Source organism: Carettochelys insculpta, chromosome 7, assembly GCF_033958435.1.
Source record: "Carettochelys insculpta isolate YL-2023 chromosome 7, ASM3395843v1, whole genome shotgun sequence".
In the NCBI taxonomy this organism is placed as follows: domain Eukaryota; kingdom Metazoa; phylum Chordata; order Testudines; family Carettochelyidae; genus Carettochelys; species Carettochelys insculpta.
The window spans coordinates 62,069,562-62,078,082 of record NC_134143.1 but is presented as its reverse complement, the minus strand read 5'-3'; the positions used below and the strand labels follow the sequence as shown (position 1 = coordinate 62,078,082).

The window sequence follows — 8,521 nt, the reverse complement described above, 5'->3', positions numbered from 1 at the left end:
CCCCCTGAAAGAAATATACAAATCTGGAACCGCTTCCTGACATGCAATATGCAAAGATCTTAGCAGGAACTGCAAGTGACTCAACTTTCTGATTTCAATCTAAAGCCATAAGCTTTGTGATCCTTTTTGGTGGGTATACTGGCCTCTGAATCCAGCTCAACATAGAGATGTCTTAAATCTACTGAATTGTTCTCTCAGCCTGAAGGACTGCTAACTTGATGGCTAGTTGATGAAAATATGTCAGTAGGCACCAAGAACATAGTGTCTGAAATCAACTGTCTGTCCCATTCATATGTCCTTAACCTGTGTAAAAAAAAACAAAACAAAAACAAAATCTTGAAGATGCAAGTTACTGAATCCACGCTTTGCTTCTCTAATATGCATATTCAAGAAATATACTTGCTGAGATCAGCATATAGGACTACACTGCAAATGAGCATGGCCTTTTCAAAATAAAATTAACCATTACAATAAACCCCCATCAATATCGTCTAGGTGGTGTACTGGTCAAAGGTGAAATGCAGACTTCATTATGTTTAGTTATTTATACTTGCACTCAGGTGCTAGCCCAATGGGCACAGAAAAATCAGAGGAATACCTTCTAGAACATAAATTAGGATCAATGAAGTCATCAACTAATTGTCCTATGGGGCATGCTGAATCAAGTTGAAACTCCCTCTGGTTTTATAGGTAATGCAGTGTAACTTTCAAATGCCACATCCCCAGTTCCATGAATTGAGACCTCTGGTATCTGGCTGTTGGTGGCTTGTGTTACAGACCACTGGTGAAATATAGGTCTTCTGGAAGCCCCTGATAGCCTAGAATACTCTTTCATAATATAAGGCAGTGACTTACTTAAATAAAAGTCTTAACACCTACGTATGTCTAGTCTGGCATTTAAAAAAACTTTGATTCTTATGGTTTGAATTTACCAGTCTTTTTCATTTCTTCTTCTTCATCATCATCATCATCAGATTCTATTGTCTGAGCATGGAACATCCATCATTATCTATCACTATCTATTCATGGCCATCATTGGTCCTGTTAATCACATGTGGGATTCCTATTGACTGTCATGGAAATTCTGTGCGTGTATCACAGGTCAAAATTTGTCCACAATAAAGATTTAAGTAAAACTCTATAGTGACAATGAGGAGCACAAATAGTTTTTTATGTAACTTTTAAAGCAGAAGACTTAATATGTAAAAGAAAGGTTTGTAACTAAGTTCAGCATGTATTGGTCTCAATTCTTTCTGCATGGTTCAGCACATAAAATAAAAAGGAGTTTTCTAGTATTAATGATCCAGAGAAATATCTGCATGGTTTCTGAGACAAAAACCCCAACAACAACAAACCCTTATTTTCTCATAATCTTCTTCTAGCTAGTAATTTGCTGTCATCCTCTCTTCTTTATCTTAAGGTTCCCACGTACAATTTTACTATGTAGGATCTTCAGAGGTCAAAAATGGTGGTGTCTGAACTATTAGATGGGTTTGTGAGACTAAGGGACTTTTTTTTTTTTTTTTTTGGTAACACCTTAAGCAACTTACTTGCTGATATCAGTCTGGATGATGTGGAAAGAACTCCAAATGCTCGCTTTAGTAATGGAATTTGAAGGTTGCAACTTTTATTGAAATGCAGTAGCTCTCACTCCATTGCTAAATTGCAGTCATTGAAGAATGTAACAAGTAATCAAAAAGTCTTAGAGCACCCATCATGTGTCTATGACCCTAAGGAGATGAAATGTGAAGCTACAATTCCCAAACTACATTAGCTTCACAGTGAAATCTCTCTCTCCTTGTGGGAGGTTGTATACCTGTGCAAGACAGTAAGGCTTTCCTACATTAGTGTAAAACTAATGGATCCTGCTCCCTGGCAGGTGAGACTGAACCTTGCACATTGGAGGCTAAAGCCATAAGTTTATATTGTGAGCATCGAGCCACTCTCTCTAGTAGTCTCACTGCCTCTGGTTACATACTTCCCTCAGCTGAGGAAGCATGCCCTGAGCTTTGAGATCTCCCAGCAGTTCATCCTGGACAATCCCCCACTTACAATGCCAACAGACTCCAGTCATTGGCAGGTGGGATCAGACACTGGGAAACTTCGGACTAAAACCATGCACCTCTACTGCAGAAGCTGAAAGAAAATGACCTCTTAGCTAAGGCAATAGAGTAGACTTTGTAGTAGTCTTAGTGCTTTGGGTTAAATTACTCCTAATGACCCTTAGGCATATTGGTTTACTAATCTGCATATGTTTTATGGGAAAGAAAACCATGGCAACCAAAGATGTCTGCAAGGGTTTTCCAGTACAGGAGATGTCTACAGATGGCTTGATCATTCACTGCCTGCAATGTAACAAAAGAAAAAAAATGTAACCCTGAACATATGTCCATAAAACACTGGCTCTGCTGTCCATTGAGTCAGTCCATTTAGTTCCCATACCTTCTGTATGATTAAGGACAGGAGGTAAGTTTGCTGCCTCCTGAATATTTGCTGTCCAGGATTTATCTGACTTATGAGAATTACTTGGAATTCTCCACATTCACTGTGCAAGCCTCTAAAGGTTACAGCTGGACCTGTGCCTTGGGAGCTAGAATTCCCTCCATCAGGGACTCATAATGAGTGACAGTATTATGGTGGCAGCCCCTATTCCAATAGAATGTGTGCTGCCAAGTGTATGAAGTTTCACAGTCACCATTATTTGACTGCATACCAATCTGATCAGTATTTGAGGATGAAAACATCAGTTACCCAGCAGCCAGTGTTTAGCTGGAAGGGTGTCAGACTGAATCCAGGAACAGTCCATACAGATGCAAGTACTCAGAAAAAGCAACAGTAAAGGTTTCACTGAACAACAAACCTTCCTATCAGTTACCCTAAACTAAATAAACTGTACCCAGTCCTATAGGCTGTATTTGGTGCGGCAGTGCTCCCCAGCTGGCAAAAAATTATACATTGTAATGAAGATGTGATCAGAGGACATTATTGTTAGAGTCCCCCTTTCAGTGTACAGATCCTTCCTAAAGGAACAATTTGTAACTTTGAAATAATGCTTAGTTATTAATTATTTTCTAAAAAAAGGTCCTCTGAGTTATGTTTACATAACAGTAATTTCATAGAGCAATTACTATTATGGTAGAGTTAGACATGCTGTTAAAATGAAGTTAGAACACTCTAGTGTAGTGTAAAGAATTAATTTGATCATTCGAAGTGAACTTGTTGAAAGTTTTACTGGTATATTATTTGGTTCTCGTCCTATGTTATTGCTTCTAAGTTGAAAAAAAAACCCAAAAAACCTTGGCATCCAAGATTTGTTTCAAAGCGACAAAAGAAGTAACTTTCCTTATAGGTTTGCTTTGTATTTTATTTACATATAATAAAGGGAACTAAGGAAGATGGTATAATGCTTTAAATACTCCTTCACGTGTGATTTCTATGGTGTTATATTTAAAAGAAGAGGAAATCAGCACTCATTTTGATGACACTGGTTCATTCTTGCTCAGAAGGTTTTATTTGCTATGCTAATGGACTGAAATTTGCAATTGAAGAAGCAGCTTCATAAAAGTCAAGAAGCACATTTGTCCTCATAATAAAATTTACTTAGTGTAGCACATTGCATTTTTTTAGCATTCTTTGTTTTGGAGTTCATTTTGAATATTTAATATTCTTGACCGACAAATACTGATGTAAAAACTCTGAGGAATAGACGTTATCAGTAGCTGCCATGAGGAGTTTAAAATAATCTTTTGTTATTGATATACCACAAATTCGGTTGCTTAATTAAAATGAAAAACTAAGCCTTTTCGTATAGTAAACCTTTTTAGCATTTTGCAAAGGTCATTGGATGGAATTATCACTTGGAAATGTGTGTATGTGTAAATATTCTAGTACCTGTACAGAAATTCCTCCCAACAATGAATCAATCTGAAAACTGCAAAAGGGTCAATTTTTAAGCATTTTTTTGGTTTTCAGAGATGCTGCCTAATAAATGCATACCATGCAGAGGTATTGATAATGTAATTGTAAGACACATTAGCTTCTTAATATAATGTAGATTTTTATAGTGACCATGTATATAAATCTTCTAATAAGATGAGAACTAGGATGCAAACAAAATGTACAAATTTCCAACACCACATGATAGATATTTTGCACACAGTACTGCAAAGAACTGAACACTTCCATTGAGGGGAAAGTTTTGAGGCAGTCAACATATTTTGCAAGATCCATTTCTTTGTAAGATTAAATCTATCCTCACAAAAGTTCTCAGTGAGATAGAATAAGAATATATTATCAACCTTTATAAAATTTTCAGTGTCCATGGAAAAAAGTTTTTTGAGGTCACAATTGTGAAGTGCTTGATTAGTGTCATTTATTTTATTATTACAATATCCAAAAGAGTCCTGGTCCCTTTGAAGAAACAATAAGTCAACACCTGTGCTCTGATCAAGGCCCATGGACGTTGTAAGGCTGGTAGTGGCCCCCTGGTGTGCCGGGACTGAGTCTTCTTGGAGTTGGGTTGCTTGGGAACGCAGGCCAGAGTGGGTGGTAAACTCCATCTAAGGCTAACGTGCTCTGAGGAACTTAAAATTGAGTGTAGGTGCATCATGAATGAGAATAAAAATAAACAGAAGAATGGCAGGTGGGTGAAGGAAGTAGGAGTAGGAGGCATAGGGGTTACAATCATAAAATTACAGAATTACTCACTGTGCACATCTTGAGTATTTTCCTTCTTAAGAATGACATACTAAAAACATATGATGTGTTTAAAAAACAAATAAACAAAACAAAAATCCAGACTTGCATTTTTAAAAATTGTTTTTATATCTAGTAAAAATCTAAATGGAAACATGTTGTAAAGAGAGATTATTTTTTCATTTTTTTAAAATTCATAGTGAGCTATGTTCTGGCGAATCTTTGCTAGAAGAAAAGGAAATATGGGGAATAGATAGAATGCAATACACTGAAATCAATGGGACTCCAACACCTGGGTAAGGATTTGCCTGAGTAGAATGCCTTGCAGGACTAGGGCCTTAAATTGCGTATATTTTCTAGTACAGTTCAAATGATGTATGAATTTTGAAAATGTATATTTTTATAGGCACAATTTTAAAATATCTTTTCAAATTTTGATTAATAAATGAATACTATTAGTAAATGGATATGGAAACTACTGTATAAAAGCTGAGTATTATGATGGTAAACTTTTTCTTTGTGACATTTAAATAGAGTCTGAAACTCGAAACCTAAAATTCTGAAAAATAACTCTCAGTAGTAGTATTAGTAGTTTATTTCATTATAGTTACATTTTAGTTTGGCCTTGCCATGATTACAGGGGACCGAACTCCAGGACCTTTCAAGGTTTCTTCCAGTTCTAGTATTCTATGATTGTATGAAGTTGTGACAGTAACAGATAATAATAGTGTGTATTTCATATAAAGGTTCACAACATGAAGACATCCATTATAAAATTTTCAAAAACAATTTTTGCTACAAGAGCAGATAAAACATGAGAATATCCAGAAGCATTGCTAGAATTTGTTGGCATTCTCCAGCTGTTGTCTGTTGATTAAATAACACCTTTATTTAACACATTTATATAAAATGGTGGTGTTTTTAAAATGAATTCCATAAGGATAGTAGCAATGTGGTATCAACTGATAAACTATTCCAGTAAGTATTTCATTACTTCTGCTTGCTTTCTACTTCCAGTTCTCCCTTTTCCCTGCTAGGAAGTCTAATATAGCTATCAATAATATCTGTGTATTTTTGAAATAGTTGAGACAGTTGTTATTTCTCAGTGAGCAGAAGCACTGGTAACAGTTTATCTGATGGTTTAAAAAAGGACCAAACCTCCTAATTAAGAGGTAATTAGTCTTCAGTGATAAACAGTTTTAATCATTGTCTCAGATGTTTTGTAGCTAGATACCATGATTTTCTTCTGTAGTTTCCATTTACCTTATCTACTTAATTAAGCAAATTGTAGTTATAGAGGTTAGAATTTAGTTGGAAATATTGCTCAAAAAGAGCTTTTACTTGTTCTAGGCTTCTGATTCAGTATGGGAAAATAGAGCAATAGACTTTCTTATATGCCATACAAAGGATAAAAAAAAAAAAACTTTTCAGAAGATGACAGGGTGTAGAAGCCTGGCTCATACATAAAAAGCTATTATACAGTATAAAATATACACTTTGGCTGCATCTATGCTAGCAAGCCCTTTTGAAAGCAAAACCAAAGGAGGGCCCCTTTAGAAAGAACACACGACATGTGCACACACGCAAAGCGCTCTCTTGAAATTATTTTCGAAAGATTGTGGTGTGGTTTTTGAAACTGCTCTTCCCTTCTCTTCTCAGGAAGAGCCCCTCCTTTCGAAATCCTCTTTAGAAAGACGGCCAGTATAGATGGTCCGTAGACCATTCTTTTGAAAGAGCAGTCCTCCACCGTGCTGGTCACCTGGCTTGCAGAGATGCTCTTGCCAGCAAATGAGGGGCTCTATGGCCAGTGTGTCCAGCTGTGTTTAAAGATGCAGTGGCCCAGAAGCCTCAAGCAGGAAGCTGAGAGCGTGCTGGCTTCAGGCACTGCACGAGCCTGCAGCAGCACAGACTCACGTCAAGGGCAGAGGCCAGAAAGGCCATCACACTGGCCCCATGATGACACCCTGAGACCCCCGAGTCCCCTAGAGGTCCCCCTCTGACTCACCCAAGGAGTCCCTGGAGGGCAGCTGGGGCCAAAAAAACGGGCCCCCTCCTGGAGCGAGGGGTAGATAAAGGACTTGTTGGGTCTGTGGAGGGAGGAAGGGGTGCTTCTCCACACCACAGGCAGGTGCCGGAACTGTCCTTTGTCCAGCTGTTGGCTGGCCTGAAGAGCCGGGACCACCACTGCCCCCCGGCTCGACTCACCAAGTGCAGTGAAAAGTAAAAGATGCACCAGGCGTACGCTCAGGCCCAGGATGCAGCTGGCTCCTCGGGGGGAAGCACCCACCAGCTGCCCCCAATACAAAGCCCTAGACTGGCTGCTGGGGCCAAGGGATGCAGCCAAGCCAGACACTGACATCAGCACAGCACTGCTGGGGCACCCCCAAATTCCTTGAGGGACCATCAGGTATGTGAACAAGGAATTGGACACCCCGGCCCAGGGATGCGGTGCCACCTGTCACAGCTGGCAGTGGGCCGGCCACCTGGTTGCCTGCCTCATCCTGACACATTCCAGCTGGCCATGGCCCACAGGGTTACTCATGCATGGCACTCAGCACCCCGTGCCGTGGACAGCAACACAACCTGCAAGCTCAGGGAGGTGGCCTGGGAGGGGGACAGGGCCTGCGCAGTAGGCAACCCAACCATGAATGGATCCACAGGTGCCCAGGACTCCCCAGAGCCCACCAGCCACTGGTGGGGCAGCCTGGCCATGGGAGTTGGTGGGCCCACCTCTGGGATCAGAGCAAGGGGCTGATGGGAAGCCCTCCTCCCTTCTTGTCTCCACAGCACCACTGACCAAGGGCCAGGTGAGCCCTGTCAAGGACAGGGACACCACCCCCTGGGCGCTGAGAGGGCCGGGCTGTTGGGCCACCACCCGCCACCTGTGCAGGCCTGTCCGCAGAGGCCATGCCACTGCCACCAAGAGGAGGAGGAGGCTGCATCTCAGATGGCGGCGATTCAGGAGCAGACTTCTGTGCTCCGCAGTGGCTTGACTTCGAGAAGGTGGCATGGGGTGGCAGTGTGTGGCCTGGACCGAGGTTGCTGGGGCCTTATGGGCCTTCACACAGACTGTCACCTGGTGCCCTCCTGCTGCCCCCTGCAGTCTCCCTGGCTGTCCCCTGCCACCTCCCACACCACATGCCCCACTGCCCCCTAGCCAGTGCCTTTGCCACCCCCAATCTTGCTGCACTCCTGCCACCTGATGTTCCATCAGCTGCCCTGCTGGAGCTGGAGCAGCTTCTCATGGCTAGAGTGGGCCATGCTTTGCCTGACCCCACCACCCCACCTGCCCTCCATGGCAGCACTGATGTCCGTGAGGTGGATGACCCTCCACAGGAGGATGGCACTGATCACTCAGATGACCTGCGGGGGATGGAGGGCGTGCACACTGTGAGTGCATGTGGGGGTGCACTGGTCTCCATAGGTCCCCGGTCACTTCCCTGGGCTCTCCCTTCCCCTGTCCCTTCCCTGGGCCTCTCCCCCATCTCCTCCCCCGGGCCCCCCCTTCCCCCATCTCTGATGGTCACCCTTTCCCAGGGGCCCCCTCTCCCCAGGGTGTCTGTGTGACCCCAGCTGCACATACCTTGACCAGGACAGCCCCAACAATGGTCTTGCCCAACCTGATCTAGTGGCCAAACAAGCAGCAGCTGTCTGGGGGGCCGGATTCCAGAGAGCAATCACCGCACATTTCTCCAGGGGGAGCGCAGGCCTCATCTGCATGTCCTGGTGGCAAAGGAGGGGGCCAGCCTGTGGCACCACTCTAAGAAGGTCTCCTTCCTCATGTGGAGGTTCTGGAGCCACCACTTGTCATCTCTCACTCCCGCAT

The 8,521-nt window shown here is 42.5% G+C and overlaps 1 protein-coding gene across 3 annotated transcripts in view; it reads left to right on the top strand.

Moving 5' to 3' along the window:
* Positions 1 to 8,521, top strand: part of ATRNL1 (attractin like 1) — a 1,060,182-nt gene that overhangs the window by 506,021 nt on the left and 545,640 nt on the right. The window lies entirely within an intron of this gene.